Source organism: Oxyura jamaicensis, chromosome 1 (assembly GCF_011077185.1).
Source record: "Oxyura jamaicensis isolate SHBP4307 breed ruddy duck chromosome 1, BPBGC_Ojam_1.0, whole genome shotgun sequence".
Lineage (NCBI taxonomy): Eukaryota > Metazoa > Chordata > Aves > Anseriformes > Anatidae > Oxyura > Oxyura jamaicensis.
This window is the reverse complement of record NC_048893.1, coordinates 86,105,477-86,129,351: the sequence shown is the minus strand read 5'-3', so window position 1 is coordinate 86,129,351 and position 23,875 is coordinate 86,105,477. Positions and strand designations below refer to the sequence as shown.

The 23,875-nt window shown below is 43.3% G+C and overlaps 1 protein-coding gene across 26 annotated transcripts in view; it reads right to left on the bottom strand.

Annotated features, from left to right (window-relative positions):
• Positions 1 to 23,875, bottom strand: part of ZBTB20 (zinc finger and BTB domain containing 20) — a 458,760-nt gene that overhangs the window by 75,845 nt on the left and 359,040 nt on the right. The window contains exon 1 of one of the 26 annotated variants that reach the window (XM_035314860.1): positions 18,911 to 19,094. The exons of 24 other annotated variants lie outside the window; for them this stretch is intronic. The gene's annotated coding sequence lies outside the window, so the exon portion shown is untranslated. Of the gene's footprint in view, positions 1 to 18,046; positions 18,541 to 18,910; positions 19,095 to 23,875 lie in introns of those variants that run through there. One more of the 26 variants, XM_035314861.1, reaches the window with a different exon arrangement.

Sequence of the window (23,875 nt, the reverse complement as noted above, 5' to 3'; positions counted from 1 at the left end):
AGTAGCCAAAATTTGCTACAAGATCTGCTATATGAGTATCAGATTAGAGGTTTAACTAGAAAATACAACTCTAATTCTCTCCTCTGACATATGACAGTTACTTTTCAGGATAAATTAGCAAAGGACAAGCCTTTTCCTGACTAAAATACATGGTTGGGATAACAACATTTCTGAGACCCGCATCACTTCTTGCACCCATGCCGATGAAATTCTGCAGCCATTCTCCATTCCCCCCCCCTCAAAGAGGATGTTAAGGAGCAAGTACGGGCAAAAATGAAATGTTTTAACATAGCAGATCAATAGATTATTGAGGCCCTGGCACAGGCTGCCCAGAGAAGCTGTGGATGCCCCATCCCTGGAGGTGCTCAAGGCCAGGCTGGATGGGGCTTTGGGCAACCTGGGCTGGTGGGAGGTGTCCCTGCCCATGGCAGGGGTTGGAACTGGGTGGGCTTTGAGGTCCTTTCCAACCCGAGCTGTTCAGTGGTTCTATGATTCTATGATTATATTCTATCATCACAGAGGTGGTTTAAAGGCAGTTCTTTTAAAAGCAGGGTCTTTACAGATGTGCAGCCAGCAAAAAGATTGCTATGCTTCTCTAATTTTTGTATACAGCCGCTGAGAAAGAAATCTTCCTACAGAGGTCAGTATTCATGTTTATTATATAGACTTGAGAAACTTCAAAAGGTTCTGACTACAGAAAATACTTTTATTCTTTTTTTGATAATTATAAACCATCAATCAGAGGCTTTTCATGAAGTTAGAGCAATGTACACCTATTTTTCTTTAGCCATCACACTATAGTTTCAAAAGATAAACTGCACTCCTCTGTGTATTTCAACTCTGAAATACTGTATATGTGAAAATTAATCTGGCAGACTTCTGAATCTGCAGGCTTCTGGGATGAGCAAATGGGTACAGTTTTCTTTTAACTGTTTTTTGAACCCCATGTGTTGAGAGAAAACAACAGAATGGAAATTGCTCATCAAAATGTTAACTTGTGGCACGGCAGAGCCACAAAGCAGGTGTGTGGCATGCCGTTCCCTTCGCTGACATGCCTACCACATGTCACCCAGTTCTGCCACCTCCGTCACTTTCTTTTGGAATCTCTCCTCCTGCAAACACTGAAATGTGGCTCGATGCGGAGTCTAGCACAGAAGTGACATGACCTTTTAGAGAGCAGGCAGCTCGGGAAAACATTCATTTAGGATAATGCCTCATGGAATAATCCTTTGGATTAGCGACCATGGTCTTCCAGCCCAAACATAAATGTCTTTCAGCTAATACTTTTGCTATTAGGAGTGTATTTAGTCAGAAAAAAAAATAATACAATCTTGCTAATTCGAGCTAACAGCTAGGATGCTGACCTATCACAAATAACTGAATTTTTCAAATTAGCAAACACTTGAACAGACAATACAAAATATAAATAAATAAAGGATAAAGCATCACAGAGCATACTTTGTTCATTTATTTTGACAACTGCTTAGGTTTAATTTGTGAAAATACTTTACAGTGTTCTTGTAAATGCGCCGTGATGAACTTTCTAAAAATAATGAAGTCTTCATAATCTTTGAATGAATGTCTATCTTTGTGGTTCTACTGCTTGTGGCTGGAAATGAAAACTATTAATGCAGAAGTTAACCTATAGGGTGATTGAGATTTTCAGAAAAAAAAAAAAAAAAAAAAAAAAAAATGAGAGAAGAGTGTCTTTTTTGACTGTTCTTTTTTTTTGTTCACCGTGCTCTGTGCACTTGGGCATCAGAGACTGCAAGAAGCCAAAAACTGTTCCATGACTCCTGGATCCTTCAGTCCTCTGCTAAACCTCTGTGAAGGATCACTCAGATCTCCCTAAAACATCTTGTGACAACCACACGATTGTGCCCTGGTCTTCAGTTCCCCCCTCCATTTGCCTTGTGTAGGGCCTTAAGAAACTTTCACAGGGTCTCAATCTGATGTGCTAAATTCCAGACACCTGCGATGGTGCTTCCCCTGGAGTTTATATTTCCCTTTCCCAGCTAGAGAGAGAGAACAATAATGACCCGAAATGGGCAACTTTTGAACTCACAGCAATTTCAGTTTTGTCTCTCACAGCGACTGCTGCTCATTCCTCTCACCCACAAAGTGGAAGCTGAAGAACAAAAGGCTGAGGGCAGGATACTGCGAGCGGCCTGACTGAACAGACAGCAGCCAGGGGAAACAACCACTGGCTGGACGGGAGTGGAGAAAGCAGAGGGCTTGACCCAAATAGTTGCATAAAGCATTCCTAATAAAACATAACACAGCAGCAGTCACCATCACGATATTTACTACAGTGTTAGTGTAGTTCACCACTCAGGTGTCACAGTGTCCCGAGGTTAAAATGGGGCAGCGCTCGCTGTGCAGACAGCAATGACGGGAATTTCAGGCTTGCCATTTTCCTGTGGGCAGAGAGATAAATAACTCCCAGACATAGTTTGATTTCAGCCACAGCATGGCAAAGGGAGAACCAAGTCATAGCTCCGCAGATAGCTCCAAGTCAGTTGCTCCACTGGCAGCCTCTGACTTTCCTTTCTTCTCAGGATGGAATTTATTATCATAGCTCTGACTTCATTCTTAGTGGCTGAAGCTGTGTCCAGATTTCTCTTTGCCCAGATTTCTCTTTGCTGCCTGCTTAGACTACGTGGGGGCTATTGCCCTGCAGGATCATGCTGTTCGAGGACAATAAACAGCTCCAAATATTCATTATTTCTCTTTAACCCCCATCTCTTCACAATCATTTTGCATTGGTAAATACAAAGTGCAGACAAGCAGTGAAAACAGAAGACATGCAGTACCCACGACAAAATATAGGAGCATTAAAGAAAAGTGAAGCTTCCTATCTTCTTTACTTAGAGCTGAAGTTAGCTGACCCACTAGAAATAATAAAAATGAAAAGTAAAAGAGTTTACAACAAAAAGTGCTTTGATCCTTTTTTAAGGAAAACCTATTATCCACATTGCACTGGAGGATTTAAGTCCCCAGGAGTTGTTGGGAAACATGCTGTATAGCTTTCAAAATGCATCCCAACCTACCAACCTCATACTATCAGCTGAGCTGCATTAAGAGCCACCTGATGCCCTGAGGTCTAAGAGCGTGAGCTTGCAGGTATGCAATGTGGATCAGACCCCTCCCGAGGTTTGCTTGGCATGACTGTCCTGGTGCAAAGCTCACTCACGTCTTCAGCATTACTGCAGCAAAGCTCAAGAATATATTTTGCCTAGGACAATTTTAACAGAGAGACGTGTCTTTAGAGGAAATGCTGGGGTGAAAGAATGCTGGGAATCGTTCAGCATTTTTTCTGAAATTTCCTGGTGCTGCTCTTATTCAGGATTAAGTTCTACTTTATTTTGTTGTACCAACAAACAAACAACAAATCCAACTCCAAGCCATTAAGTCTAAATCCACTGGAGTTTTATTGCACTACTGCTTAAGTGGGAACAGACCTCAAATGCTACTTCTCCTTTTCTAAAAGCAGAAGACCTTAGCACTTGAGCTCAGAAGCTTGACCATTAATTGTTTGTATTGCAGAGCCTATGACATACTTAAGTAGCTGAGCATAACAATAAACACAATAGCCAGTTCATTAAATCATTCTTTGTTAAGACTTTCCAAAGCTTTGGGCTTAAGCCTCTTAAAATTGAAATCATTATGCTATTTTTTTTTTAAACAAATGAGCAAACATAATTCACACAAAAAGGGGAAAGCACAACAGAGTCTTTGATGTATATGCATCATCACTGTGATGCCTCACTGAGATTAAACTATATGTCTTAACACCGCTAAGAGGTTTCAGCAGCTCTTTCCAAGGCAAAGCTAAAATCAGGAAAGGCTATAAAGTGCTGCTGTTGCTGTCACCTCTCCTGCAACAGCTTTCCTTGGCCTGTCACATCACGAGAGAGGCTATCAATAAACTCTGGAGAGTAGTGTTTGCAGCTTCCCTTGTTGCGTCTGTAAGATCCTGTCAAAACCTTGCCTTGTTGACACATCCTGCCAGGCTCTGAGGATGCCTGGGGATGATGAAAGGTGGACGCAGGAACGGAGGGTTGCTGTGCTGGGAGAACTGGTTCTTTTAACTCAGATGTGCTAGTACCCCAGCTTGGAAAAACAGGGCCAGACTATTCACTGCCTTGCAGTTAGGCAGGTACTTCACACAAGGTTATTTAGGCAAGGCTAAAATACCTTCATGAAATGCTACATGGACGAGCACACCAAATTATTCTGCCTTTTAAATAAAATCACAATCCCCACCCTTGCTTTTGCCACAGCTCTGGCTGACTACAGCTTGTTTCTCCTCTCCGTGCCAACACTGCAGCCGCACTTGTAAGAACTGCGTTTCCCTTTCCCCATAAAACAATCCTGCACCTTTTCTCACATCATATGTCACGGGCAGAATCTCTGCCATTCCCTTCCTATGAATACCGTTAGCATGTGAATTCACACACTATTAGCATGAGAACACGTTGTAAGGAAAGCAGAAGAGATGTGCAGAGCTGAGCAAAAGGCTTAAAAGGAGAAATTGTCGTCTTATTTTCCCACTGTTGCTACTACCTTCTTTTTCCCTTCCCTCAGATGTGTTGTTTATGAGTTTCTGTATTATGGCTGTCGGACTTAAGAGCCTGCTTCTGGGGGGTGCTGAGTACTCCCTGTTCCTGATGGGGTTAATGACAGCAAATACAAAAAAACAATGGGTGTATGCTCAACATCCTCATCTATTAGATCAGTAAATCACTTTCTTGCAATTTTTACCATTTCTTAAATTGCTGTCACAATGAATTTTAAGCCAAACCTCACACGGACAGGCAAGTCACGGAACTGGGCCATGGCAGGGGACTCCTGCTCTGCTGCATACCAGCCTCCAAGACGTCCTTCCCGAGAAAAGGAGGGTGCAAAAACAAAACAAAACAAAACGGGGAGAGGGAAGATGAAGGGAAAGCCCAGCTTCTTTTTCGCACATAAGGTTCCTCAGCCTGAGCAGAGGGCTTGCGAACTACCTGCTTGGGACCAGTTGAGGCCTCAGATCTAAGACTAGGCTTGCCTCTCTAAGCAGACACAAAGCACATACGGCTTTAAAGAAAATGCATAAATGAATTGAGAGTTAAAAACTACTAGAGAATACTCCCTGGGATTATCTGTACTATCAAGACAGGAAAACTTTGCAGATGCTACTGTCTCTCTAGAGGAATAAATGCTTGCATTTTAATATTCTCAGCAGCTGGTTCCTGTTGAATGCCATCAGGATGATTCAGCCACCCACCAGGAACACCAGTAGCAAGTGCACACACAGAAATCTGTAAAACTTTCTACTCTCGATGCCAGTGCTGTTACTTTGGCCGAGTCTGATCTGTATCAACTATTCTCCATTACTACCAGCAGCAGGTTTAACCTCACCCTGGGATGGTGAATGAGAACAGCTAGTCCCTGGTGCTGCCATACTCAATCCAACCAGCTGCCCCCTCTATTAGCAGCAGTGCTTCCCACAATCCACATCCTTAGCAGGACACTCTGTGGTTACCTTATTCACCTTCAGCCTCGCCGCAAGCAACATATCTCTCCTGTGAGCTCCTCTCATCAAAGTAATGCTTCGGGCAGTCTGATGTCCTTCCCCCTACAGCGGTCAACATCCGATAAAAGGGACATCGCCCTATAACATGCCTGGTTTCTATAGGAGACTCAGATGTGATAGATTACTGCCTCACCCTACTCGATTATCAATTTATCTCTAAAATCTGCTCTCTCTCCTCATTTTTGAAAAAATCAACCTCAGTGACATTCTGTCTGTGGTCTGTGGACCACTTCCAGGTGTTTTATGGAGGTGGATCTGTCTAACAGCAATAACGAAGCATTTGCTTTTCCACAAGCAGCAATGCTTCCTGACATTTGATGACCGGGTCAGATCACTCGAGGCTTCCTCTAATCCCACTGAGATAAATTTCTGTCTCTTTTGTCTGCATTTCTTGGAAGTAGATTTAACTGCAATCGCAATTGCAGAAGTGTACCTACAGAGGACAGAAACTAGGGAAGACAGAACTAAACAGCAGAGTGACCCAGGGAGACCGGTCCACCCGTGACTTTAGGTCCGACAGCAAGGGAAGAGTCTTTCAGTTCTACTTCATGTGATGACTGACAGCCAGACATTGGAAATAAACAGCTCAAATACAAAACAGTGGGAAAGTAACAAAGCAGCTGCACCCATCTGGTCAATGATGCACATTTAGTTTTCCTTCTTAATACTCCCAGCCTTCATCTGAGTAGTAAAGGTGCTACAGGTGGACAGAAAAACAGTATCAACACCTATTCTAAAATGGTAGCTTTTAATTTCATCATCACAGGGCATCCTAATTTCACTGCTGTCTTTGAATGCTTTGAAGAAAAAGCAGGCCTTCAACATGGAGATAAATGTTAGCTTGGACCAAGCCAGCAGCGTTGGTCTTTCATCAGGAATGACTCCAAACATCGGTGCCATCTACATATGTAACTCCTTAAGTAATCTCTCTAATAAATGAAAGAAATGTAGGTTTATTACCTGTGCCAAGAGGTCCTAATGTGGAAAACAAGCCAAAACAGAGAAATCAGGGATTGTGCATGAGTGACAGAAACATTATGCACACAAGAGTTTTAATGTCAGATCCCTGATGTACCCATATAGCTTGCGACACCTACTGCTGACTGCAATGATATTCATCCTGATTAGAAGTGATGCTATCATTTTCCTTACTTGCTTCACGAAGAATAATTTCAAGAAGCAGTGTGATTTCCAGAATCCAGGGTGGTCCCTACCATGATCTCACCTTAAATCAACAAAGTTACGAAGCTGCCACTTGCTCATTCTAATGAGTGCAGTGGTTAAGTGCCATTCAGAGTCAGCCAGGAGTCTGTGCATGAATATGGAAAAGAGAGGCAGGAGGGCAGCAAAAAGTGAGAGAACAACCTTCAATACCAAACGAAAAATGCAAAATTTTAATGAAAATTTTAACTGCTTTCACAGTTTTCTGGTATTTCATCTCAGGAAAAAAAAAAAGGAAAACTAAATTTCACAGAAATTGAAACAACTGAAAACTGAGTTATCTTTGATTAAACAATAAAAACTTTTTTTTTTTTTTTTTTTTTCTCCCTTGAAGAAAAGAGTGAGAGGAAAGGGAAAGAGGACATTTTCATTATTTTTTACTTTTCTTTTTTTCTTTTTTTTCTTTTTTTTGCAATCAGTGATGAAGTTTCTTGACCAATTCTTCCAGTAAGCTATCTCATTGGATGTGATGTGGAAATGAGGATCTGTTACCCATTGTGGTTTCAGGGCTGAGAATGGACTGGATCATCTTCTCTGTTATTTTAGCCCCAAAGTATATTTTAAATAGCCTTAAAGAGAATGAAAATTCTTCTCATGCCAGTGACAGGCATAAATGGCTTTAGAAATGACTTTCATGTTTCCAACAGTTTTTGCTTTCTTCTCCGAGTAATTTTTTTTTCCCTTTTATTTTCTTGCACAAATGCAAGGGGATAGCATCGTTTGAAAGATGTCAGAATACAACCCTCAGTGATCCATCAATCAACAAGAATACCCAGATAAGTGTTTCTAGCAAGTAGTGAGTGTGGTGGAGTTTACTTCCATGGACTTCATTCAAATCAGTGACAAGTCAGCCACACAAAACCAGTTTGAAGGGCTGGCTTTTTTTTTTTTTTTTTTCCATCTTTAAGTGTTCGACAAAAGCATGTATCTTCTTGAAAGCTAACTCTGATTGGTCCAGCTTGGCAGCATTTCAGTGCTTGGCCTACAATGGCAACTTAGAAATTATCTTTTGTCTCACTCTATTTTCCCAGATCGGTTAGGAGCTGGCATGTGTTTTGAAAAGAAACCCTAAGTCCTTTAGAAAAATGTATTTTTTTTTTTTTTTTGTAATAGAAACCAACCAGAATTTTACCTTGGCCAGAGGATTTTATCAAGATCTGAGAAGAGAACACTAATACCTTCAAAGTGAAAAGAATTAATTACACTCACACACGGCACTTTTGTAGCACCAGTGACAAGCAGTACCAGAGTTATTTCAGAGGTTAAGGAAGACGAGAGAGAAACGACACAAAATTTGAGGTGAAGATGCAAGAACCCATTATACTCAGATATGTGAAAACCAAAGGTAAACGCAACCGTACTACTTGTGCCTAATGGCTTCGTAGCATTTTACAGGCCATATTGATCCAATCTTCTCAGCTGTCCCCGAGGCAGGAAACCACTGGCTAGTTTCGGAGTGGTTTGGAGCACCTTGGAACATGGGTAGTAAGTGACTTGTCCAAGGCTGAGCAGCAAGAGAGCAGTGGGGTGAGGAATGGGTCCAACCCGTGATGCTCCAGCCCCTGTTGTGAGCAGCGAGCCCGCTACAGAGGAGGCTGACGGGGACAGAGGGAACTTGAGAAAACTGAAAGTACAGTTACCCTCAGAAAGTTTTACCCTCTTCTTTGTTCCTCTGTCATTAGAAAAAAAAAAAAAAAAAAAAAAAAAGCTATTTATGTACGAAGAGCTTTCTCTCGCCTAATTAGGCCTCCCTTTCGTTATGCCCTGAACACTGGAGTTTTAATCCTGAACACAGAGGGGCCTTGGGCAGAAAATTTGGCCAGTCTTTTTCACAGAGTCTGAATGCGTTCAGACCCTTTAAAACCATACCAGCCCCTCACTAACATGAAGATTAAGCAGTACATTTTCAAAGCCATAATGAGCTAAGCCTGGTGGCCTCCTGTGAGATAGGAAACTACCCACTGACTGAGAAGCATTAGTCCCTACTACCCAAGGTGAATTACCGCTACTTTTTGTAACGTTCTTAACATGATTTGGTATTCCCCATTTGTCCTGACCTTATTGACCATTACAGACTACATTTGTTTCTTTACTCTATTTTAATAGCTTTATGATGCTTCTCTCTTCACACTATTCTCTGTATTTATTCTGAAGACCTTTGCTCTTATTTTCCTGCCTCTTTCCCTCTTTATAACTGGATCTTCACCTTTGTCCATGTATTTCTTTCATTTCTGCCTCACTAGACAGAAAAGAAACCCACTGTTTCCGCATACTGCTTCTCTTCTCGGTTTTGCCATTTCTTCTGACACCAATAATTCCTCACATCTCACTTCAAATTCCACTAGTCAGTATCCCATGCCTTCAAACTGTACCGTGGCTGTCAAAAATTCACCATCAATAAGCCTGACCAGCAAAGTTTATTAATACCAAGTATGGGGAGAAGATTTCTGACAGTAGAGGGCTCCTTGATACATCAGGCAAAAGAGTAGCTGAAGCCAGTCGGCAAATTCAGATTCAGTAGAAATGAAACACACACTAAACTTTGGAACAGTTGACTTAAATAAGCAGTCAGACTTTACTTAAGGACTTCAAGATTACCTATCTTTCTGAAAGATATGTTCTAGCTCCCCAGAGGATACGAGAAATGCAGTGGGCTTTACCACATGAAGGGAACTAGATGGGACTATCACAAGGGTCCTTGCTGCTTGATCATCTTCAGAGATGAAAAGGCACCAGCATTCAAGCTGCCTCTGAGTTTGCTTGGCAGTCTCACCCATTGCTCCCACCTGCTAGTACATGTTGGGCACTCTGGAACTACTCCTTCCCACCTCAGCTACACGGGTATTTCTCCCTTTTTGCTGGGGTTTCCACTTCCCAAGCCAGGGCTTTCTGGTTGCCTTAAAAAATGGTGATTGCATTCCCCTACAACCCATCCATATGCAGAGAGAAAAACACAGAAACTTTTAAAGAGTCTTTTCTCATTTCACAGCTCTGGTCCCTGCCCCAGTGTCTGCTCAGGGCTTTTCCAGACTGCTTCCAATAAAATTGACCTACTTCTCCTTGGCTCATTGAGGTCCCCAGAAGCATCAGTAAGAGCTCAAGATTAATACATTTCTTTCTACTACATCTTAGAAAGACCTTAGCAGCCACAGAGCTGCTAGGCCCAAGACACATAGAGTTATCAATGACTCAATTTACATTCAATTACCATTTGGAAATTCATCATCATAACTATGAGAAATAGAGTCATGTCTTAACTATGGTAGGACTAACAGAAATGGAACGAACCAGTACCACGTAAGTGGACTTTCCAAGCTCTGTTTAAATTCATTTTTAAACGTGGGTTTATGGCATTGCAAAAATTTACTAAGAAAACATGAGTTAATATTTGTCCAGTACTTTCACATGAGAAGTGCTGTTACTGTTGTCAAAAAGTCTACTGTGGACTTAAGTAGCTGGGAGAATGCAAAACAGTTTAAAATGTGAATAGCTTTCGTAACTAATAGCAAGTAGGCAATATAACAGATGGCAACTCACATGAAAGATAAACCACATCTTAATAACAATAACTTGCATTCGGAGGGGTAGTGTTTCCTAGCAGTTACAGCATGGGACTGGGATCCAGGATTCCCATGTTATCTTCCTGGCTCTGACGCTGACTTGCTGTGCACTGAGAAAAGTCACTCAACATCTCCGTGCCTCGGTTTCCTCATCTCCAGAATGGAGATAAATCTTACAAATACCACCAGGCTGCAAAGGGAAGGGGCTCAGGTCATTACTTTTTATAACAAACGTTGTGAGACAAATGAAGGTACAGAACAGAAGTGTTTGCTAATGCTGTTCTGACCAAATTCCAAGGCGGTTGCTTTGCTCGGTGCTGAAATGCAGCCGTCCCCGGAGCGGGAAGTGGCAGCTGCTTAACTACGCTCCACACCATAATGATATGGTTCAGGCCAGGAAGTGAGTATCACCGTACCCAACTGACACTTCAGAGGGAATTCAAGGAGGCCAAATATAATTACCTTAATTGAAATTTAGCCAGGACATTATGCAATCTTTAACGGCGGTCTGAATCTCTATTTTATATCTCTGACAAAAGGGAGCACCTACAGCTCTCCAGGTTTCTGTCATCATTCGTTGGCACATTATTTCATTTTGATCAGAAAAAAAGAGAGCTTCTCAGTCTCTGTTTCTGCTTTGTGCAGCTCTACGGAGTTTCATGAAAGTCCTCCAAAGCAAGCATCAGAACAGTCTTACGATGTCTGACATGAGGTTAACACAAAATTAAGAGGCTTCAAAATAAATGTTCCCTTTTGCTTTCTGCTATTTATCTTTTTGTTTGTTTGAGCGATAGATTGCATTTTTAACTGCATCAGCAGTAGACACTCTAAGAGCATCAGTTTTGCCATGCTTTCCAGACAGAGGTTTCACCCTGAATTTGGTGACAATTTCATGCAAACAAAAGTTGGAGAACTGGACCAGGAGGGAAAAAAATGACCAGTAACAGAGAGGAAGATTCCTTGCAGTGTACACCCTGGTGCTTCAGCAACACGCAGGCAATAGCATAAACTAAAGCACAAAACCAACTTGCTGGCTCATATCATTAGTGGGGAAGACAGCCTCAGATGAGTTCTGTTTTGCTCCTTCCAGCTTTATAGGGTTATTGTGGCACTGACAATTTTCTGTGGCTTCTGAAGATTATGGGGATATATCTCAACAAGCCAAAAAAAAAAGTCACAACCAACCAAACAAAAATATAAAAAAATAAAATTAAAAAAAAATAAAGAACAGCTGATCTCACTGAAGAAGACTCTGGCATCTTCCTACACAGTTTTCATTGGTATTTCCTGATTCTCCGGCCAAATAAATCATCACAAAACCACTTTTTTTTTTTTTTTTTTTTCTGGGAGGAGGGGAAAAAAACTGTTTCTCACGCTAGCTCTTTAGGCTTTATGGGATATGTAGTTGAAATTACCAGGTCAGAGTTTTATGGGTTCTATTCAAAGGACTCCATAAAGAATTATCCTATGTACCTAACTTACTGCTCTTCAGATGGTCAAAACTGAAAAGGCCATCCGAGCAAAAATCAAGTTCTGGAAAGTGCCACGAGAAATTTTACCCAGAGGAAGTGGATTCTGCTTCTGCTGGCTTCAGTGGAAACATAATCACTCAGATTTATTAATTTTTGTTTAAATATTAAGTTCGTATAAAGAGATTTCTGGAAATTCCATGTTATTATTTTCAGAAGAGATGAGCTCGAATCAGAAAATCTGGATCTGAATGCCTAATAATGCCAGAAGTTCAGGAGAGTTTGGACCGACAAGGCTGGCTCAGGCAAGTGTTGAGTGTTTTCCCAGGATTTTTTGAAGGCCAATACAAGGGTTTCAAAGAGGAGAGAGGCATGTGCAACATGGCAGAGTTACAAAAAAAATCGCCTGGAATTTCCTGGGTTTTGTGAGATTAAAATTCTAAGTCTAATTAGTTTAAGGAAATTAGCTCCTTATAATTTTAATTTTGTATTGAAGAAACACCAAAAATTAAAAATAGAACGAGAGGGGAAAAATTAATGGGCTTCAGTAATTAGTTAACCAGAAAATGCTCCTGTCTTAGTGTGACTGTCCAATACACATGGAAAAAAAAAAAAAAGAAATAAAAGAAAAAAGTAACCAAGACTTTCTTCATATTTTCCAAAATAATATAAGCTTCACCTCTGAGCTTGGAATGAGTCCTTGACATTTCAACTCAGCTAACTTTTTAGTGGTAAACCACTGAAATTGGTGTTTAGGTTGAAATATCATCTCACCATAACACTAATACAGACACAGAATAAATACATGCGTCCTGGCAAAAATAAGCCTGAATTTGCTCCTTCTACTGGCCACATCAGATTTACATGAGTTTTATGCACTAATGAAACGTTAAATGAAAGGGAAACCTCTTCTGCAAGCAGACGTTTTCACCGAGTGCTGAACTAGAGATCCCTGACATCGGGAATCAACAGGACAGCTTATTACGCCGCTGGAAAATGTATTTCTCTTAACGGTGGTGAACCACTCTGAGGCCCCACGAGCCACACACTGGTGCACTAAAGAGACATGTGTTAGACAAGCTGTTTTGTCCCTTGGCTATCACCCTCCCAAGCACTGAATAGATCCGGATTGGGCTGGCTTGTGAAAAAAAAGTCAGATGAAAGCTGTGAAATTAAGCCAAGTCAAAGCACAACTTTGGTGCAATTCCACCGATTCCAAGTTATGCTAACAAAACTTCATTAGCAATGGATCTGGCCTACCCTGCCCAGCCCAGAGCCTCGCTTGGAAACCTAACTGCAGCACTTGGCTTTAAAGTTTCTGTGGCCCTTCACCGTCTTTATGCAACGAGTTAGCTAAATACGTGCTTTACCATTATTTGGGCTTAGAGTAACTTTGAAATAAGATGCAAAGTCCCAGAAGTTTGAGAAGAGCGATCTTTTCCTTTCACTAGAGCTGCCGAGCAGCAAGCTGCCGAAATGGCCACAAACCCGCGAGACCTCGCGTGGCCACAGCTCTCGAGCTTCGGCCTTGCCGCTGAGCTGTTTGCTGAGTGTCGAGGCAACCGAATTCACGGGCGGCTACGAGAACAAGCTCACAAATAAATATCGGCAGCTATGACGGCTCAGAGGGCTGGAGCGTGCGTAGGGTAGCAGGGAACATAATGTACCATGCATGAACAGCATGCAGTTTTTAAATGTTCGTAACACTTATTTCAAAACCAAATTTCTTCCAGCAAAGTCCGTAATTCCTGCCTCAGGACCACTAATGTGCCTCAGCACAAAATATTAAAACAAAGCTGGTTTCAAGTTGCTAGATTAAGAAAGGAAAGGCAAGAAGCCTCAAAATGTTGTCTGAGGTCAAAGACATTCTTCCTTCTCATTCAGGTTACCGGTGAAAAGGAAGGATCTGCTGTAGAGAGCAAATAAGTGACACTTCAGTCCAGTGGTAATTTTCTGAAAGATCAGGAGGCATATAAGTATAAAGTTTCAGGCTGCAGGAGACATCTCAACTCATGTCTAACAACGCCACCACAGAGAGCACGCACCACATGTTGCGGCTTCTGGTGTCCAGTTCAAGGGGATCACCCGAAATCCTGATGTTCTAGCTCTGTTTTTAATTAGCCCCTTCTCAGGAAAACCTGTACTGGCTTCAGTGGGAAGGTGCCTCAGCTAGATAAGAAAAAAGAAACACCACCACCTAGATGTGGTTCAACAGTGTGAGCGAAATACAGTTGTTCCTGGATTTGTAACAAAAAATCCGTAGTCTGGATCTGCCTCGTATGCCAGACTGCTTTTGTACACCGGCCTAAGTATACACCAGCGAGGAAATGCTAAAACTTACAGAATATAGTTAGCTATGCTAACAGGAGTGTCAGTACAAGCTGTATATACGGGCAACACACACACATGCTCCTCCCTGGAGCGGGGCAATCGGCCCGAGCCCAGCCAGCAGCGGAGCAGTGCGAGTGGTGGCACGGCTGGCCAGCCAAAGCACCCACCTCGTACAGAAAGTGTCACTAACTCCTTTGTGTCTCTGCAGAGCCAACAGGGTTTCGGCTTTGACGATCGTACCAAATTCAGATGGAAACAACGCTGAGTTTCACAAAGACACAGCAGAAATTACAGAGGGAGCAAAGTAGTGTAAAAAGCTCGTTGTCTGCTTTGCTTGCCAAAGCATATTACAATTCAGGGTGCCCAAAAATGAAACAAACAAACAAACACTGAATTCCTCCCAAACAATCTCAATCCCCCCACGCCCCCCACCCCTCTCGTTTTGAAACGTGTTTAAGGATTTTTTTTCCTTTTCCTTTAAAAATCAATTCTGAACAATTGTCAAAATAAATCCTTAGTTCAAAAACAGAAACGAAAACATTGCATAGGAAAGTATCAAAACAAAACATTACCTCTGTTTTGGAAAGACAGACCTTTTTTCTCGCAACAATTTAATGTTTTATGGCAACTCATTGTTTCTGTTGACGTGACTTTGCATTTCCAGGTAAAAAGTTTTCGAGCAGTGTTTATCTAAATAATGCATTGCTAAAACCAGCACAAATAGGAGCAGAAGTCATCTCGCTTAACTAAAATGTGACTCAGTATCATAAATATTGCTCTTCTACTAGGCTATCCACCTCCGATTCCTAGTTGCTGTCTGGCTCTTTCCGTCCTATTATTAGGCACCAGCGTTCTGGTACAGCAAACTTGCGTGGATGGCATGCATGAAGCAGCTCTAATTTATACCTCGGACTTTATCCTGTATTCCTGGAGCACAGTATTTCATGTTCTGACGGCACTAACTTCCCCGTTGCTCACCTAAATGCAGAAAAGCCCAGCATACGGCTCGCTACCCAGCAGCTTTTCAAAGTCAGCGAGTAGAAGGTGCCCAAATTAAATAAACAAGCAGCTGAAAGTTTAGGGAAGTGGAACAAATGGCGCAGGTTAGCAGGGGCAGCCATAGGCAGCTCCGTGTTCTTGCTGGGACTGATACAGGTGCATCCTAACTTCACCGACCAAGGCAGGAAAGCCAGAAGGACAGACACACGTGTGTGTGGACACACCGACAAGTGAGAGAAAGGGACGAGGAAGAGGTAAAAGAGAGATATAAAAAGAAAAGGTGTTAGTTATTTTTTCAGCTCTACAATGAACTCCAATTTTGGCAGAGGATTAAAAACAGCCCTTGGAAATAATTAAGTTTTTTTTTTTCCCTCTTCTTTTCTCTAAAGCTTCAGCACAAAAAGAGGGATTATAAAAGGAATACACTCACACAGGCGCACGTAAAACCGGGGGGGAACTGGGGAGAAGGAAATGAAAGGAAAAGAAAACAAACAGACTCCTAACAGGCCCATACTGCTAACGGGAGTCCAAATAAAGAGTCATATGATATCTGATAGTGCAGGACACGTCGCCAGGAGCTGGAGCGGATTGCCTACAGGAAGAAAGAGCCAGTGTGTGACTGCTCAAAGAGCTTTTCTTTCCCCCCTTTTTATTTTTTATTTTTTTGCCCTCTCTCTCTTTTCTCCTGTACTGTGAACGTGTTGCTCTCAGGTCAGGTCCATGAAGAGTCCCCAGAAGACGGCTATTGTCTTTCTCTGCACTTCTGGAAGCAGGGACAGTCGCTGGGAGATGCCTTCTGGTTGAGATTGAGGGGGACTACATCTAGATTTCAGCTCTGTCTGCCCTCCCTCTTCTGTCACCAGCTCCACGGTTACAGATACAAAATGCTCACAAAAGCATGTTATATTAAAAAAAAAAAAAAGGAAAAAAAAGAGGGAGGGAGAGAGGAAGAAGAAAGATTCAGGGAGGGAAAAAATAGAGACTGCTTATCCTATGGAAAACTTCAAAGGCCAAGTCCCATTTCAGTGCTCTTTTGTTTAGTTTTCCTCTGATTTTTTTTTCTCTCTTTTTTTTTCTTTTTTTCTTTTTTAAGAGTGAGAGAGCAATAGAGAGAAGTCACAGAAAACACTCAGACCATGAAAACCGTCAGGAGTTGGGAAAACTCTCCAGAGGAAGGAGGAAAAGGAGGATTTAGAATAAAAGAAAGGGATCTGAGATTTGCCAAAAGTTCATCTATTTCCTAGGTTTGCCAACAGAACAACGAGCTCTTTTTGGTGCTCCGTCCGTCCCCCACCAAGCGTTTTACGAAACCCGGTGGAGCCCACAAAGTACTTTCGACTGGAGGCTGCTCTCCCCGCTGCCCACGTAAAAGCAGGGCGCCCCGGGCACCTGTGGGGAAGGGACCCTGGGCTGGGAGCTGGGGGCTCGAGGCCGCTCGCCACCCTCCTGCTGCTGCCAGAGCCCTGGGGAGAGAAGGGCCCTGCCAGCAGAGCCGGTGGGGTGGAAGCCCCTACAAACACCAAGCTGGGTTTTAGCTGGCGGTTTCGCTCGCCATGGCTGGTTTTACTTCACTTTTGCAAGGGACAGGCTGCGTCCACCGGGACTTTTTGCCTCTACGGCACAGTGGTGTTCCCACAGCGGTGCAGACAGAGCGAAAGGACGCAATTTCCCCCCTTTTCATCGTCTGAGGATTTGTAAACGCACTAATTCTCAGTGTACACTCACACGACACAGAGATGTTGCTCAAAAACAGTGCCACAGATACATCTGTGATACCTACGTTGCTGTTACAGACGACCTCTTCCGAGGGAAGCCTGCAGCACGAATATAAAAATCAAGGTATTGTAGCAATAACGCTCTGCATCCAGGAACGATTGTTGTAACTCTCTGGTAATTTCACCTAGTTCTATATAGCGCGTGCTGATGATTCTTACGGGCTGGATATAATCTACAGCTTCCTCTCTTGTTTTCTGTTACAGCTGATATACGATGCAGTTTCGAGACTGGTAATTTGTCAAAGCCCTGAAAATACAAATCAATAAAGGAAGGAAGGCAGAATTTGGCTAAATAAAGCACTTCCCCAGGCTACTGAATTTGCACTGGTATCTATTCTCAAACATCCTAACCGTTGTACAGAAGACAGTGTAGAGAAGGTATCATGTATGTTATATACCAGATGCAATAAATTTCCAGTCTAAACACCTCCTCAAATATGATGCATTATTCCTTTTCTATACGGTGCGTGGAAAGGTCTATGCCTTTTCCACACGCGAATACACAAAGAGTGTATATATAAAAAACACAGTCAGAAGAACAAAAAATCTCTAGTGCCAGGAGGTCCGTCCCAAAATCCTCAATTTGTGGCTCTAGGAGAGAAGTAAACTCGGAGGACGAAATGGAGCCCTTTGGGAGAGGGTCCCATCTACCAGGAGGAACAAACAAACAAACAAACAAACAAAAAAAATCCCTGAGCTCCGACTAATCATTTGAGCTGCCAATGAGAGGTGACTTTTAGACAGATGGTCAGGGAAAAGCTGAGTCCATGGACACAGACGTTGGTGCCCCATCTGTATTTTAGGATCCCAGCTTCAACAAGCCATTACCAACTTTTTTTCTAAGTGACAGAAAGTGAAAGATTTCTGTTCTCACTAACGTATTTATTTTTCAGCGAAACCACCCCGTTCCCTTCCTTTTTTCTTCCCCCGGTAAGAATTTGTTGTTTAATTTTTTAAGTAAACAGAAACTGCTCACAGTACAACTTTTATGCAAAAAAGAAAAAAAAAGAAAAAAAAAGAAAAAAATAAGACTAGGTAACTTGGCAAAACAGCAATCGGATTTAAAGAGAGAGTGAAAAAAGGGAGAAAAGAACGACATATCAAACTCACTTGGTCTCGTCCCCCTTCCATTCCTGTTCTTATTAATTCCAAATTACAATTTGGAGGTAAGGGAACTGAATTTCCTTTCAATCTATTTTGCTGCTGCCACACATTCTCTGCCTTGCTTCTGTCTCTTTCTTTTTAGGAGGGAAAAAAAAAATCCCTAATAAAAATAGAAAAACATATCTCCAGCGTTAAGCTCGCTCTCCCCCTTCCTTTGTAAAGAACTCTTTGTTCTCTAGTGAAAATGCTGAAAAAATCCCCGGGCTCCCTGAAACAAGTGCAAAACACTTAGAGGCTTTTGGGCTGGCTGGGAGCCAGAAACCCTCCCGCTGTCTGGTTAGGAAGAGAGGGAAGCGAGAGAGAGAGAGGAGAGAGAGAGAGAGAGGGAAAAAATTGGAGCTTCCTTTAATAGACATAGGAAGCAGGTCTTTTTTTTTTTTTTCCTTTTTTTTTTTTTTTTTTTTTCAAAACTGGCGGTCAAGCGTTAAGTAACTCCCCGCCTAAATCCACCTGCTAGCAATGAACTTGGGCAACCCCCCCCCGGGGGTGCACAAAGAGGAGCCACCGCACCGCGCTCCAGCCAGCCTCTGCTCCCCGCCGCCCCCTCCCCGCTGCCCTGCTTCCATTCTCCCTGCTCCCGGCACACCAATGCCCACAGCTCCTCTCTCCCCCTGCCACCAGCGACAGACATACCAAAATACACGCTCGCTCCGGCTCCTTAAAGAGCAGAGAGGGGAGGGGAAAAAAAAATAAAAAATAAAAATAAAAAAAAGGAAAAAAGGAAAAAAAGGAATAAAAAAAAAAAGGAAAAAAAAAAAGCTTTTCCCATCTCGGTTGCGACAGTGATAAGGGGTAGGGAACATCTCATACCTGGTGTGAATGCTAATCAGCCAGGAGTTCTCCTTTTTTCCCAAGACAGGGAACTGTTTCCTTCCAAATTTATTAGAACCTCCTCCACTGCCTCTTTGAAAAACCTTCTTTGTCACCCTCTTCCCAAGTCCTGATACTTCTTTAAAAAAAAAAAAAATGGCTTCGGAGCTCCTTCTATTCTTGATATTGATTCTCTCTCTCTCTCCCTCTCCCTCTCTCTCTCTTTCTCTCCCCCCCACCCCCCCACCCCTCCTCCTTTCTCCTGTCTCTGTCTCTTCTGAGTGGTCTATTGATAAGTCCCTAGAGGCACTGGGTCAGCCTGCCCGTAGGAAACCAGACACAATGCACAAATCTCCGAGTGCCATTCTGCCATCAGCAAGCAGACCACGTTTAGGAGAGAGGAAAAAAAACACACACACACACACACACACACACACAGTAGAGCAAAAGACAGAGAGAGGGAGAGAGAGGGAGAGAGTGTGAGAAAAAGACTGATTGGAACAGGAGGGAGGGAGGGAGGGAGGGAGGGAGGGAGCGAGGGAGAGAGAGCGACACTGCCAGTCAGGTTAATCATCCCTACTTTAATTAGCTGTTCGGCTTAGACATAAAACAATTGAATTTGAATGATCTGTCAGTGGGCTCGGCTGAACCAAAGGGGAAATGCGAATATTACAAAAAAGACTGTTGGTGTATTCAGATAAGCCAGCCTGGAAAATCCTCAAAGGATAACTATTAAAACTTAGCACCAAACAAAAAAAGTACCGAGTCAGATGGCGTTATACTGGGGGCCCTCTCCGAAAAGCTGGGAGATCCCTTCCCTCGCCTTTTTACACGCCCCACAAGGTTTCACCGACGCAAAGATGCACACGTTCCTGGAGCCCTCACGTCTACCTGTCCCTGCAGGGTGGCAAGGGGAGTTCAGATTCCCCTGCTACTTCTGGCCGTAGGAAGCGAGAACGCGGCGCCACTCAGCTGAATTTTTCCTGGTGGATGGGTGGAAATTTCTGATTCTGGGACTACACGAGCTCCGGGAGCGTATCTCTGCTACCGATGTCTACATCCACACAGATAAATTGAGTATCTGCTCGATACGTACAGAGATGCTGCGAGAAGGCAGTGCCAGGTAGTGGAATAGATGAGTCCCAGGCACCGGGAACGGAAAAAAAAGTTATACCTAAAAATAGGTGGCAAAGCAATCTATTCTTTCTAGCCCGGGTTGCAATCTGAAGTGCAGCTCGAATGGATTAATCCCGGCGATAAACAGCGCGGTGGCAGCGCTGCGTGGCAGGCAGGGGAGGTATTTATGACACTTCTGCAAAGTCCTCTTCGGAAAGGTGCGGACAGGCGCCCGCTCCCCCGCAGAAGCCAGGCGGCAGGTAATGCGGCTGCTGGCACCCTACCCTGCCCAAACCATCCCTTGTCAGGGGCTGGGGACTTTCTCTGTGTTTCAGGCCACGCACACGCTGTTGCCCCCTCCCCTAGCTTGTGGCAGCAAGGCTGGGGGTGAATTGACTGTGCGAGGCAGGTATCTTCCCCGTGTTTCAAATACGTCCTCTGTATTGCAAATAGGGTTACAGCCGCAGCAGCGAACCCCTGAATGCCCGATCGAGGCCATGAGCATCTCCTGCACGCAAACTTTTAGACGGGCACGGCTAACCTGCAGGCGCTGCTCTGAATACGAGGAGAAAGCAGAGAAGGAGTTTAAAACTCGGCTGGCTGCTGGTCTTCAAGAGGGAGCTCTGGGATTCCCTCTCACTTTGCATTTTGGGTACGGATGATTAAAAAAAGATACCAAAAAAAAAAAACAAAAAAAAAAAAACACAAAAAAAAAACAGACAGAAGCCTTAGCAACTTCTCTACATTAATTTCATCATCTTTTCTACGCACATCTCCAGGCAAAATTAACATCGGTTTTTATGGGTTTCGCTGTTAATGGAGAACTGCCAGGCGGTGACAAAATTATTAATTCCCTCTATCAGCCTCTGCTACGGGAAAAGGTGGGTTCCTGCCATTTTCCAAGCCTTAAAACGCAATGTCCTGGGTGGCCCTATGCCATCTGCCTACCAGCCAGTTGGTGCCCGTTTACCCAGCAGAGCACTAGCCAGGTTCAGCAGGAGAGAGGTGCACTGCAGACGCAAATGGGGCACTGGACTTAATGAGGTCTGTTAAATGCTAGGTGTGAGTTTGTCTCCCCAGCCTCCCCAAAATACGAACTGCTCCCATTTGAAATGCGTGCAGTCCTCTAGCAGGATTGTGGGAGGTAAGGCACTACCAAAGAACGATAAAGGAGATTTCGGAGGAACACCGTGCCATCAAAGGCCTCGACTGCTTTCCAGATGAGATTTTGTAGAGCACTGTGACACAGACAAGCAGTTTTCTCTTCTCTGGGTCAGTACCAAACTAATAATCCAGCAGGGTGCAAAACAGCCCTGGGCTGTGTTTCTAATGAAATATGCAGAGGCTCTGACCACTTGATGCAGGAGTTCAGTGGAAGAAGCAGTGCGCAGTCATGTAATTACGGGCTACAGCAATGGTACAAGGGGCCCTCCGTAAGGTTGCACGGGCAACATTAACTGTGGCATTTCCTAACTTTTAAGTGCTTGACTTAGTAACATTAATGTTACCATAATGCACTTGCAATATAATTTCTCAGGGTGTTCTCTTAAAGCAAGCTCGAAAACCAAATGCCATTCCAGGGAGCCGCCGATGCTGAGGCACCTGCGGAGCTGTAATACAGAACTTCACCACCGCAGCCGGCTGTGTCCTCGGCAGCACGAGTCGAACCTGCTTACGAAGTGATCAGCCACGGGAAGCGTGATGCTTTCTCCATGGCTCTGATGGTATTTGCCTGACCGTGGAAACGCTGAGACACAGGAGCCCTAGGCTGAGTGCCGAAGAGCAGGGAAAAGCGCACAGCTGTGGGGAGAGACCCTTTGGTCCCTGGACTCAATAATTTGTACCTCTTTTATTGCTGTCACTTTTGCTTCCAGCCCCTCCATTCAGGTGACTCCATGGATTCCTGTTCCTCCTGCTTCCTAGCTTGCCCTCTCTCGTGCTGTTTCTTCTTCCCTACACCACTCTTTGTCGGTCTTTTCCTCGTCCCATGAAACTAAAATGAGCGTCCCCTCAAATACCTCTCCTCCACCCCAGGCATGGATGGGCACTGAGAGCACAGGAAAGAAAGCTGCTTAGCATGGTAAATGAGGCTACGTGGCGCTCCAGGCTGCCTTAACTAGACCACTTCTTGCAAGACTGTTTAAAAGTAATTCGGGTATCATAATTTGCAATCCACAGTGTAGACATATCAAAATGTCCTTGTTCTCGTTTCCAGTGCTTGCTGCCATAGCAACCCTTGGTCAAAAGGAAATTTCCATTGATATCAGAAGGAGCAGCATTTCACCCAGGTGAGTTTTTACTATGTGGCACGTATTTTATTAGCATGTCTTCCTGATATGGTGATCCCCAAATCGCCTATAGTGCTTCATGTAGAAAGTGCTACTGTCAAGTCCTGCTCTCAGAAGGTCCCCTTTTACTAGAAGCTATGCAAGTCCAAGACCTCCTGATCTCTATCAGAATTTCAACCAAGAGCAGACCCGGAGTCTAAAATGCAACAAACAAACAAACAAACAAACAAGAGCAGCTCCAGAAATGTGCAGTATCTTCCCCTCCCGAGATTTTATCACAGCTTTTAATTTAGATACACGATGATGATCTCTTTCTTTGCATCGCACTCTCTTGCTTGCTCTTCCTTCGTATAAATCACTGCATGCGTCAGGAGGGTTTAGCCCAAGAAGCGAGAACTGAAAGCTGAGTCTGAGCCGTTGAATAAAGTTTGCTGTTTCCTGTGGAAAAGGCAATCAGTGCTGCAGCAAGCTTTCAGGCTCTCCTGCATGATACCCACTCTGTAGGAAGACAATGTGGCAACAGAATTGGAATCGATGTTTAAATATGAGAACTGTAAATGGATTTGCCAGTGGCAAATGGCAGGATTTATGAAGGGAAAAGCCACCAGAACAGCTCCTTGCTTTCTGACTTCTACTTGTATTACACAGCGGCAGCCAAAAGGAGGACACGAAACAGCAGCAGACAGGGAAGGACCTGGAAATGACACAGCGCTCATTCCTTTAATGTATATGAAGTGTTCTGCAGCGCAACTCATAACACTCAGCACGGCTGACACGAGCTGACGTTAATGGGAAATCAAGAGATCTGGGTGGCACAGAGAAGAATCTGGTTCTACAGAGAATGAAGTGCTCTGCAATGAAGGACAGTTAAGAGCTCCATCTACCTGAAAAAGAGGTGCAACTATGTAATCTCAGGATAAATTGTATAAATGTATTCCTTTAGATTTATTGGCTTGTCCTCATAAGCAAGGGAGTTGCTGCTTTTTGTTCAGAGATGTAAAGCAGCACCGTGTGTTGCAGAGGGTGAATATATGGTTAGCATCCCGTTCAAAACAAATCAGAAGAAAAGACTGGAAACTCTACCCCTTAGTGAAGTCTACTCTTTGCTCTTGAGAAGATCTTTTTGTCATGCAATCATTCCTAATTTGCACTACTATGCTTGGTAGATGACTTTGTATGCTAAGGTGAGAATGCTACCCTGCTTTGCACCTAACCTAGTTCACTTCTGTCTCGTATGCAATTTGATTTTCCGGGGCAAACCAACCAAGACTATTCCCTGTTGCTTTGATTACTCTGCCCTGTGTATTAAAACTATCAAGTGTCCAGGACTGGTTCCTAAAGAACCTAGTACTGACACCGGGCAGTTCCCATGACAATTTCTTTCAGAGGTTTGCTGACAAGGAAGTATAAATGGGAGCATCAGAGAGACTCCATATTTTTTTTCTGTCACTTAAACAATACAAATACAAAATCTTATTTTGTGGAATGAAAGATGAAAATATTGCAAATTGGGCCTAGAGAGATATTTTTTTTTTTTTTTTTTTTTTTTTTTTTTTTTTTT